Below are 12,638 nucleotides of genomic sequence, written 5' to 3' on the forward strand. Positions count from 1 at the left end.
AGAAGACATTTGCGAGGGGGCGGGGGAAAGAAAAGGGGGAGGTAGCATATGATGGGGGGTGGGGTGCAGTGATATGCCCATGCCCTGCCTCTTACCCTCACTCATAAGCCCCTGTCCCCCCAGCCCTGCCAGTGCCCCTCAGTCCCAACTCGTGGCACCCTGTCCCCCTAGCCCTCCTGCCCAAGCAGCTCCTGCACTGCGCATGTGCGCACGCGCACACACACACACACACACACACACACACTGTCTCTCTCTTTACCAGGGAGTGGCTTGCTGGCCCGGGCAGGGAGCATGTGACCCCCAACAACCAATCACCTTGCCCACTGCTCCCAGCCCCAAGCAGCCAACCGGGAAAGCAGAGGAAGAGCAAAACCCTGGACATTTACTCTCATTTTAAAAACCTGCTTGGACACAAGGACAGGGGGCCAAAAAAGAGGACATGTCTGGGAAAGCTGGGACATATGGTAACCCTAAATAAATAGCAATTGCCACCAAAGCCACACCAATTCTTCACTGCTCCCATAGAAAGCTAAGAAAACTGAGGTGCTGAGGGATTAATGACTTGCACAGGTCACACTGGGGAAACTGGGGCAGAGAATATCCAACTCTAAAATACAGGCATGCTCTGTATATTTCTAAATTGGCTGGCTATACTAATATACATACCTAGCAGGACATCCATGGCTGGCATTTGGCTACTGTGCTCTGAAGTGTTTTTTTAAAGATGGGGAGGGGAAGTCGAAGATTTTAGCATGAATAACTGTTTTGACTCAACAGATACAGTATCATTTTTCTTTTCTGTGTGTTTTGCAATGTTTGGCTCTCGCTTGGGAGGAAAACTGACCTAGATTCCAAAAATGCTGTGTCATTGCAAGAAAACATGTAGGAGAAAGAGAAATTATGTAGCTTTCTTCTTCTAAATTGGTTTCACTCTGCGGGGTCAATCTGGCCTTTCCTTCTCCCCTTTGTTATTTACATTTTACTTAGCCAATATCAGACCCCATTGTGGTAGCAATTGTGCAAAAGCATAATTGGAGAAAATCTTCATCCTGAAGGGAGAAAGCAGAAAATTGGTGGATGGGAACTAGAGATACAAGGTATGGGAACATAAGCAAATTACTGTGAGGTAAGCTAAGGTATATATGCAGTGTGTCAGCTGCTCCATGGTAGCTGATCGACCAGCAGTTCAGCAGTGACCATGAGACCTAATAAAGCTTGGTTCCCATTTGGTTTCTATGGTCTAGTAAAATGATTTTCAAAGAGGGTGCCATTGCAGGGTGCTGTGAGATCCCGGGTGCTGTGAGATCCTTTTAAAGATGCCATGAAATATTAGGCAGACAACGTGTTTTGGGTAAAACTGAAGAATTTTTCCAACAATTTAAGTTGGTTTAATGAAAGATATCAGATTTACCCAAAGAACCTTGTCTGCCTATGTCCTTAGACCAACAGGGCTACAATCAACACCTGTGAAATATTAGTGCTGTTAGGTGTGCAAACACCTACACATAATTCACAATATAAACCCAGCTATTTGAAATAGGAATCCTATGTCTGGTTTTTTGGGGGTTTTTTAAAGGGCCAGAGCTGACCTGGGCTGGACACCTGTGGGGGGGGCTGGGGAGTGGAGAGGGGCGGGGGGACTCATGCAGAGCCTCCCACACAGTGTGGGGCAGTGGGGGGAAGAAGGGATTATCCCCCCACCTGGCAGCACCTCATGAGTCGGGGGGGGGGGTTTCTTCCCAAGTGCCGGGAGCTGGGGCCAGGCAGGGCAGCCACTGCTGGGCTGGGAAAGCAGGAGGGAGATGGGCCTGGATAATTCAGAGATTCAGAGATTCGGCAGCAGCTGAAATCTCCAAATCAGATTTAGGCAAATTGAATCAGGACAGTGATTCGAATCACCAAATCGAATTACTGTCCCCTGAATCAGCCAAATCTGAATCCAAAGCAAATACTAGCCACTTGGCACAGGCCTAGAAAATGTATCTAGATCTTCTGATTCCCTATGCTGATGAAGGACAATGCTAGCTGAAAGCTCTGATCCTGGCATATAGTGGTATATTATTCCAGGCCCACAATGTCTGTCTTTACCTGAGTCAGAACACCAGGAAAGATGTGTGGGTGTGAATTTGGTCAGTTATTTCTGAAAAATGGAATACTATCTAAGCCCGTCTCACAGACAATGATTCACTGCCTCCTGTATTATACAGGGCTCTTGGCCGTATTGCACGACAGACATGAGTGGCCTTTTTTGCTGACTTTAGTTTTTATCTTTGCTTTCTCTTCCCATCTGAGATCCATTGCTCAGACTTGTCTTTTGTAATTAGAACATGAAAACTAATCAAGTTATGGTTTTGCAAATTACTTATGTCCCTGCAGCTGAGGTAAAGAAATCTGAATTGCTCAGCACCTCCCAGCTTGTAGGTCTACCACAGTTATCAGATTGTTCCTCACTCATGGAGTCACTTCATAGGAATCCATAGCAATTAGACTGTCTACACATGGGGTAATGCACAGAGAGGGAAATAAAAAATGACATCCTGCTACAAAGTCATGACCCAGCATTTGGAGCACATGTGTCTGCTCAAGAAAGGATGAGATGAAGTGAGCATGTTTTCTGCCGTTCAAATAGGTTCCAACTTTTTTCCCCTCATATGAACTTTAGTGAATTTCTAACAGCAATTAGCATAAAAGAAGGCAAAAATTAGGTAGTCTGTTACCAAACTGGAATTATCTAAGAGGCCTAACAAGATTAAGGATCCATCTCCCATTAACTTTAATGGGTACATCAGTCTCTTAATATGCTTTGAAATTCTCAGCTCTCAACTTTAATGGTTTGAATTCTTGACACTGGAATGAATCAAGTGAATTCATAGAATCATAGAAGTGGGTTTGGAAGGGACCTTGTAGATCTTCAAGTCCGACCCCCTGCCCTGGGCAGGAGAAAAACTGGGCTCAAATGACTCCAGCCAGGTAGGCATCAAACCTCTTCTTAAAGACCCACAGGGTAGAAGCCAGCACCACTTCCCTTGGAAGTTGGTTCCAGATCCTAGCCGCCCTAACTGTGAAGTAGTTCTTGCGGCTGTCTAATCTAAACCTACTCTCCAACAACTTGTGGCCATTATTCCTTGTTATGTCAGGGGGCGCTAGGGGACTCTTCTGGTCCCCTCTACTGAGTTTATAGATGGTCACCAGGTCCCTCCTCAGCCTTCTCTTGTGAAGGCTGAACAGGTTTAGGTCCCACAGTCTCTCATTGTAGGGTCTGCCCTGTTGTCCCCAGTTCATGTGGGTGGCCCTCCTCTGGACCATCTCCATGTTGTCCACATCCCTCCTGAAGTGGGGCACACAGAACTGAACACACTACTCCAGCTGTGGCCTGAACAGTGTCGCATAGAGGGGGAGGATCACCTCCTTGGCCCTACTTGAGATGTACCCGTGGATGCACGACAAGGTCCAATTAGCCCTGCCAACCGTGACCTCGCGTTGTCGGCCCATGTTCATCTTGGAGTCAATAATGACTCCAAGATTCCTTTCTGCCTCCATGCTCTCAAGAAAGGAGTTTCCCATCTTATAAGTATGCTGCTGGTTACTTCTGCCCAAGTGCAGCACCCTGCATTGTTAATGTTAATGGATTCCTTCTTTTGCTTTGTCCCTTTCTCCCTGGCCTTTCCCTTTTTTCTGGGTTTCTCTCTCTCATCATTGGTTGGGGTTGCAAGCTATCTCATGGTCGTACTTTATTCTCTTCCATCCCACTTCCTTTAGCAGCCTCATTTCTTTCTTTCTATCTTTTGACAGGGGCTGTCCACAAATTATTTTCATGCGTGATCCACAGGGCCTGTGTTATTCCTGTTCTGGGCATGTTATTAGTGTGCTCCGTCCCACTCCCATGCCAGTCCACAGTATAAAAAAACATGGGGAACCACTGCCATAGACCACTTCCAACCACATGGCCAAATCTTCAAATCCCATGCTGAAATTGGCAGAATCACTAATTACTAGTCATTTTCATTTTCATTTGGTATGCAACCCACGGGAATACAGGCTATATTAATGCTGTTTTTCACTAAGGGAAAGGAGCTACCTTTAGCTTGAGGCTGAGGCATTAATTGCAGAAACTGCTGAGGTTACATGCAAAAGTAGTGCATTCACTAGCTGTCCTGAGCATGACTCTGACTCTGGCATTACACCAGTCTTCTAATGGATGAGAAGTTATAACCAGTTTCCATCAATGCAACTCTCCTTTCAAGGTCATTCCAACACAAACAACCTCTTCCAGGCCCTGTGCTGGAACAAACCAGTAGAACTGGACTGCAGTGGGTGCTGCATGTGAACTGTTGTCATTATATTTGTTGCAGATTTGATGTTCATTTAATCTAGCCAAGATAATTACAGTGGCCTGGAGGATAATAAAAAGTTGTCTATGTGTTACTGTGGGGGAAGGGGAGAGAGGAGAAGTAAACCATTAACCCATAAACCATGACAGAAAGTGTGTTGCAGCTGCCTCTTGCACACTACACCTCAGGGTATTTTATAAGTAGAAAGCTAAAAGCCAAGTGCCTCAACCACAAATTAAGTGCAGAAATGTGAGAAATATTAGTTATACCTCAGAAATATTAATTACAAGTTTATGCAACATATTTTGCAAGCCTCAGCTCTGCAGAATTGAAAACTGTGTAAATATAGTACAAGAATTGCTTATTCTCCCCTTCACATGGGCAAAAGTGTGGTTGCATCTACTGTGGAACACATCAGTTCTTTTTATGGCAACAACAGCAACTAAACAAAATATTTTGGAGTTACATAAAAAGATACCTTATCCCATCAAAATTACAGTGAAATTTTAGTAAAAGTTGGGTGTGTCTACATGTTCATTAATGCACTGTAGTTACTTACTGTACGTTAAGCTTAGTACTTGTATAACCAAGTACTAAATAAATGCATAGCAACTGGTACTACTGTGCAGTAGCACCAGCACATGGCTTTTTAGTGACACCAACTGTGCAGTAGTCTAATAGTACTGCATGGTAGCATATTAGCACGGGTTTTGCCCTGTATGCTTCTGTGCAGTAGAATTAGGCTACTGCTTAGTTAGCTTCTCAGATAGGCGAGCTCAGTATGTAGTTAGTAATAGTGGAATTTGTCCAGGACACAAGAGCTACACATACAAAAAGTACCATGAGAAATGTATGGATGAGCAGTGACTGTAACTTTCTAATCAAATCTCATCCTCCTTGACCTGTAGCCAACTTTGACAATCAACCACACTCTTGTTTTTGAAATCTTGTCCTCCTCTTGTCCTAGTTTCCAGGATTCCTTCATCTTCTGGTTCTCCTCTTACCTCTTTAACTGTTCCTTTGTCATTTTCTACTAATGATCCTCCTCATCTGCCACTCCAGTTTTCAGTAGGTGTACTACAGGGTCCATTGGTCTCCTTCTCTTCTTCTTCCATACCTTATCTCTTGATAATCTAATCTGCAAACACTAATTCAAACACAGTCTCTATGTCAATAATTCCCATATCTCTCTCCATATGTGTCTCCTTTAGGTCAAATGATAATCTTGTCCTGTCTCTGAGATATCTTCTTGGATGCCCTTAAGCTCATTGTGGCCAAAACAGAGCTTTCAATCTTCCACTGGAGATCCTAGACACTACAGTAATTATCATCATCACCACCAAAATCAGATGACTGACTCTCAGAATCAGAGCTCATCAATAATTTAGCATAAAAATATTACCATCCAAAAATGTAGTTCCATTGAAATAATAATCTGTGGTGAAATGCCACAGTAAAATTAAGCAAAATTATTTTCAGTGAAATTCTTTAGCTTTTCATTTAGAGAATAACATTTAAAACAATCAGTTTGGAAGAGCATTTTCATTGTAAAATATCAAATAGCTTTGTTTCAGTGGACAATGTCAGTAGTTTTCACTTCAACATTTCCCATTCAAAACATTTCCTAATTTTTCACCCACCTAATTTTTCCACTATTTCAGCTTTCAGCTTTAAGTTGGGACAGAAGTTAAATGTCCAGTTTTCCCTGGCCTTGTGTTCTATTTCCAAATGCATAGTCCTGGAGGCATAAGATGCAGATTTGACATCCTGGTGGGATGCCACCCAGTGGGATATCATGGGGAGCATGCACAGGTTCTTGGGAGCATACACAGGACGGAGGTGAGGGGGAAAGTGGAAGGAGATGCATAGCAGTCTTACCCATGCCAGGAACTCTAAAGCGGTACCCAGCTGAGCTGCTGCTGCCACATGCTCTGCCCATCCCAACAATTGATCTTAAAGGAGCTGCAGTCAGGGACTGTTTTGGAGTTCGCAGCATGAATAAGCTGTGGGGCTACTTTTGCTGCTGAGGTGCAGACTTCATGAGGTAGGGGGTGATTCCAGTGCCCCTCCTAACTTGGTGCCTGGAGCAGCTGCCCTTCTTGCCCACCCCTACTTTTGCTACTGATCTTTCGTCAAAATTCAGTCTGAAGCAAATTTGCAACAGAGACTAAGAAAAAAAATACCACCTAGTGAGTAACCTGAACTTCTGCAGTATGTGAGCTGTCTTTGGCAGGCACCTGTCAATGTACCCACCAACAGCACCCCATCTAGGAATATAATTTTTCTCAACAGCTGCAGGACAGTTCCAGCTTTCACAAGGCAAGCCCTATTGTGAAAGAATATTTTTGTGACATGAAAAGTCCCCAAGAAGCTTTGTTTTGCATGCTGTGTCAGGTTGTAATGCAACATTTCAGCAATGCAGCCCAATATCATAACAGTAGGTGCAGACAGAAGAGCAGCTTCCAGTTGTAATTCATGGCACTTCGCAGGAAGTGCCATGAGTTACAACAATCCCCCAGACTGAACAGAAGTTCATTGTTGAGTCCTGAGAGTTGAGGAATCCAGCTGCTGTTTAGAGTGCCTGTGAGCCTGGCAGCCACTCTCCCATAGCAATGCCTCTCCCCTCTTCCAGCCCTGGTGCTGTTTTCAGAATGGGAAAGGGGAAAGGAAGTGGAAGGAGCTCATTCTGGGGGTTTCCCAACCAACACTGGAGGGTGCAGTGGGTGGATTGGAGCTCCCCCACCTCAGGGGGCCTCCAATCCATTTGCCCTACCCTCCAGCACTGGCTGAAAAACCCCAAGATTGAACTCCCTCCACTTCCTTTACCCCCTTCCATTTTGAAAACAGCACCAGGGCTGAGAGGTGCTGCAGATACAAGTTACTGAAGCCACTTAGTTTTGGAGCATCTTTATCTGAACCCTCATGCAATGAGGGTTCAGATTTTTGTGGGATCAGGCCCTTTTAAAGTGGTCTGCAGCCATGTACTTCTGTTTGATCAGCTGTGGAGCCCTTTCAGGGGCTAGATCTGGTGAAAATTGTCACTTCTGTCTGTACCTAGAGTGATTCAAGCCTGAACATGTTGCAGGAAAACAAGACAGTTTGGTTCAACAATAAGAGAAAGCTTGCCACAAACTGCTTTTTGCTGTCATATGATACAATTTATAAATAGAAAATAAGAGAACAAATAAGTGCTTTCAGAAATGCTCAAGATGTTTATGTTGTTGGACTCTTCCTTTGGAAGAACGACGAATCCTTTGGAAGGTCAAGCAGGAGAGCTGTTTGTCCCAACAGCCTAAAATTAGATACCTATTTGTATTGCAGTACAAGTCTGAGGCACCCTTCAAGTATCAGAAAAAACAAGTAGCTATTTTACTATGCACGGATCGCGAAATTGTTCTTAGGCATGTATATTATTCAAACCAGAATATGCAAAGTTGAGCACCTAAAATTATGCACCTAGATAAAGACATTACTTTGAGAGATGCTGACTACTGTACCACTGATGTCAAGTATTATTGTGGACACCTGAATGTCACCTGGGGTGACCAGAGTCTCAAACATCAGAAACACCTGATTTATTTAGGGGTAACACTAAACTGTACACTTCATTACATAAAGCACATATTAAATATCGAAACCAAAGTCAACATAGGAAACAACATTCTGCATCAGTTGGCAAATTCTAAGTGGGCAGCCCATCCATCCACCCAGCACACTATTGCTTCAGCACTTTGTTTCTCTGTGGCTGAATATGCCTGTACCACCTGGGGATGCTCAGGTCACAGTAAAAATATTGATACCACCCTAAATGATACATGCAAAATTATAACAGGGCTGCCTAAAACCTACCCTTGTTCCCTACCTATATGCACTATCTGGCATAGTCCCCCACTTACATCAGGAGGAAAATAGCAGGTGACATTGACTGGCAGGTACAAGACCACCACCTGCTACATGGACATCAGCCAGTGCACTATCTGTCATAAAGAAATAGCTTTTTGTTCTCTACAATGCCAGTGACCACATCTCCAGAATCAGCCAGAACTACACTCTGGCAAAAAAGAAGGAAAGATACTATGTACTGGAGCCAGCAAGACATTTCCCCCAGTGAGGAGTTAGCAACCCTGCAATGTGTTTGTTAGGAGAAGCAAACCTTGGATCATCTCCTGAGATGCCCTGTAGCACCACAACATACCCCACAAGATTTGGCAATGCCAACACCAGAAGTAGTGGCCTGGGCAGAATATTGGAAGCAGACTATATAGAAAGGGTGGACTAGAGACACAATGAGGACAATGATTTTGATTTTACAGAAGGCAAAACTTATCTGTCTTAGAAAGAAATTTGGTTCAGGCTTACTTTTGAAACATCCTTGTTTTTCTGTTGATATCAGTAGGATCATTCATGTCAGTGAAGTCAGGATGAACTGGCTTTCAAAGGAGTTGTCCAAGGCCACACAGGAAGTCAGTGTTTTGACTGGGATCAGAACCCAGCAGTTTCTGTGCTATGCTGCAGTGCTCAGCCACTAGGCCATGTGGTCTCCACATCTGTATGGTATCAAGGCCACAGGTCACATCGAACTGCTTTAATCTTGGGAATGGCATATGACATGACATAAATGACACATGACAAGTGCAACAAATCCTGATGTCTAGCAAGAATTCAAGCCTGCCCATTCATACTTTTGGAACAGCCACGTTACAGTCAATCAGGATATCATTGTACAGAGCTTTAGGTGAATTTGATAAGAAGCAGTAAATTCTGAAAATTAACATATTTTCTGCTGAAGATTGGAATTTGAAAGTTATCACGCTTGCTAGCATAGAGGTTGAGAAGAAGTGACAGCCTGTAACATCAAATAAGCGTTACTCTCAGCTGTCAACAGTTTGTGAAATATAAAGGCTTGTCTCACAGAATCTAAAGCACGTAAGTTACAGATCATAGCTGTTGCCAAATAGGGCTGTTTCTTTATTTGACAAAACTCCCTGATCTTGTGATATGGCATCTTTGCAAATAACACGATGTCATGTTGTAAAGCAGTCTGAGTGAAGCTAGCTAACAATTTTTGCTTCGCCAGTCTGTTGTCCTCTTTTTGGTTCATTTCAGTTTGTGTTGTGGCCTTTCATGAACTGCAAAATGCAATGAAATCAGTGTCAGAGCATCTGGAACCAAAAATAAACTAAAACAATTTAGTTCTGTTCTCACAACGTTTTAAAATTGTAGCATTTCCTTCTTTGCAGACAGATTCTGAAACAAAGTTTGGTAATCCTTTCATTTTAGCCCTGCATCATCTGCACAAATCCATAATTGTATCCTCAGCTCTCTAAATAGTCTGTATTTCATCTTCCCTTTGTTAGTTTCTTGAAGGAACTTGATAATATAGATGACTGAATAAACATGAGAGTACACAGTGTGACAGAAATGAGTACACAGTAATTGTGTAGGAATTGCTGCTTAGGAGTATGCTCTCTAGTTCATGTCCTGTCTGCTGTCAGGTGAGGTCACACAATAGTGCATGATTTTAGCCAATGGGGAGAAGAGTAGTCAATATATATTTTCCTTCTGTGAAACTATATCAGTTGCTTTTCCAAGAAAGGATCGTGTTATGCGGTTTTTTCTTCTAAGTTGGAAAGCCAAATCTTGATCATGTTGGAATCCACAGCAAAACTCCAACCGGTTTCAGGATTTGGCTCATAGAATGACACTACATATGCAGCCGATGATATCTGCAAAACTGCATTAAGTGTTGGCAAATGGCAACATTCATCAACTCACATCACACTGCCAGTTTTAGAGTAGAGACATTGCATAGTTAACTCTTAAGCCTTCAAGGTAAACTGCAGACCTAATTAATGGGTTTGGCTGATGTACAGTAGCTGTTAGACTAATAAGGTGCTTACCCATCTTCTTTGGAGATAAAACAGCAAAACATTGCTACAGGGGTGACAGACTCGGAAATTAAGAAGCAATATACCCCAGTTACAGGCCCCAATCTGCCTTTTACATTTATGTTTGCAAGAGCCGATTAACCAGAATATTGGTCTCTGCCAAAGAACAAAATGAAATTTTCATGTTAAAATTTCACCCTTTCAAGAATAAACATGTAAAAAATAATGATTAATATCTCGATTGTATCTTTCATTAATGTTGCCCCAATGGTACCCAAGCATTTTTTAATGTCAAAAAATTAATATGCAAAAGATGTGTAAGCATTGCATCAATTATCAGTGAAGTACAACCACGTTATATGCAAGGAGGAGGGCAACAGTTTGAGTCTGCAGCAACACTGTGTAGGACTGCAGAAGGGAATTAAACACCTGAAGTAGTTTATAATATAGATTAAATGTTGTCTCAATTATTTTGAGGTTTCAAAAATAGATAGCTAAATGTATCATTTAGGAAAGAGGCATTTTAGGAGTGGGGAAAGGAGATTTTTAAAATATTCATTCCTAAATATCTTGTTTACAGAAGTCTGAATAACACAGGCATGATCCAGAGCCCACTGAAGTCAATGGAATCTTTCTACTTATTTTAATGGGCTTTAGACCAGAACTGAAGTGTGTATAGTCCGATATAAGTAATCTGCCAAAATAAAAAGTGAGTATAAATTATAAAACTAAATTCAAATAATTGCAACTTTATTCTCCACATTGAAGAAAGTGGATAATGTGTTTTCTCCGCTGGGATTTTTTCACATGCTTACTGAATTACTGGTTTATGATATTCCTAAACATAGAAAGGAAAACAAAATAAATGCAACCTTCATTTTTATTACAATATTTTTCTTCTGCTCATAATGTTATTTAGTGATGCAGAGAATATACTTCTTGTTCCCTTCTTTCCTGTTCCAAACTATGGGAGATGTTCAGAGATTTAAATTCCCAGCTAAGAAAGAAACCACAATTATTACAGTTGTTACTGTTTCTCACCAAGGAAAGTTTTAGCTGTGGCCAAAAAGACTCCTATAACTTTCCTCTCGTTTGATTTGTCAACCCATTTAGCTTGATACTAACAGAAACTAATCAAGATGCTGCAGGGAAATGCATGTAATGAATAACTCACTTAAGCATTTCTCCATAAGGACAGAATTTATAATAGACATTTTCACACACAACAACAATAGAATAAACAATGCTTTTTTAAATTGAGAATAATTAAAGTAATAGTTCATGCAAGCCTTTATTCAGCAAAGCATTTAACTATATGGTTAGCCTCTAACTGACTGTGACTGGATGCATACTTTAAGATAAGCACATGCTTAAGTAACTGTTTGGCCTAATATATAAATAACACTAACTTGACATAAACTAGATTTAAATTCAGGGAGTTTATCTGGTGCTAATCTCTAGTGTCAATGGACCCAATTAAGGAAGCATTTCTATTAGGTTCCACAAAAATGATAATTTTTATGGGGAAATTAAAAAAATATATATTTGAAAATCTGAAATGGACATCTTTTTGTTTTAAAAAAACATGGCTTTAGTTTTCAAAACATGAAGTTTTTGCATGTGCAAAAAATTTGTTTTCCTATGCATCTGTGACTGATGATCAGTGAAACTGGGTTGTGTTCAGCTACTTTTAGTGCCCATGTGTAATTTAAGATTGTTGTGAAATCCAGAACAATTGACCACTAGTGGCTATGATCTCCACTGACTCTTTTCATAAGATGATAAGGTCATCTGAAATAACACACATTCCTCTGATGGTGGGTGAATATAGGGAAGCTGAGGATTAGACTCCACTGAACTGTCTCTTTCCAACCCACTCTTTTTGGGCAGCAAGTGTATTTCCAATACATTTTTGCTCTGATTTGCACACTTGAGTGAACTGAATACAAACAATTTCCTTAATCAAGTAAGGGGACTTTCATGGGGACTGTCTGCGTCTGGAAGTTTCCTGTAACCACACAAGTTGTTTATAACTATTTATTAGGGGTGTGTGAAATGGGCCCTATTTGATTCGGATTTGGATTTGGCCTGAATCAGGGACAGCGATTCAATTAGTTGATTCAGATCACTGTCCCCAGTTCAATTCGGTTGAATCCAGATCTGAAGATTCAGTGCTGATTCAAAGAATTAGTGATTCAGACACAGCTTTAACTGTTATTTCTACATATCTTGAGGTACCAGGCATGACTTGTGAATGCTGTGATTCTGGGATGGATGCAGTGTCCCACAGAACCACGGGCGGGGGGGAGGTGCATAGTTTCATAGTTGGTAGGGTCAGAAGGGACCTGAGTAGATCATCAAGTCCGACCCCCTGCCATGGCAGGAAAGAGCACTGGGGTCAAACAACCCCAGCAAGATG

Source organism: Crocodylus siamensis, chromosome 1, assembly GCF_052110815.1.
Source record: "Crocodylus siamensis isolate JL-2025a chromosome 1, ASM5211081v1, whole genome shotgun sequence".
NCBI lineage: Eukaryota > Metazoa > Chordata > Crocodylia > Crocodylidae > Crocodylus > Crocodylus siamensis.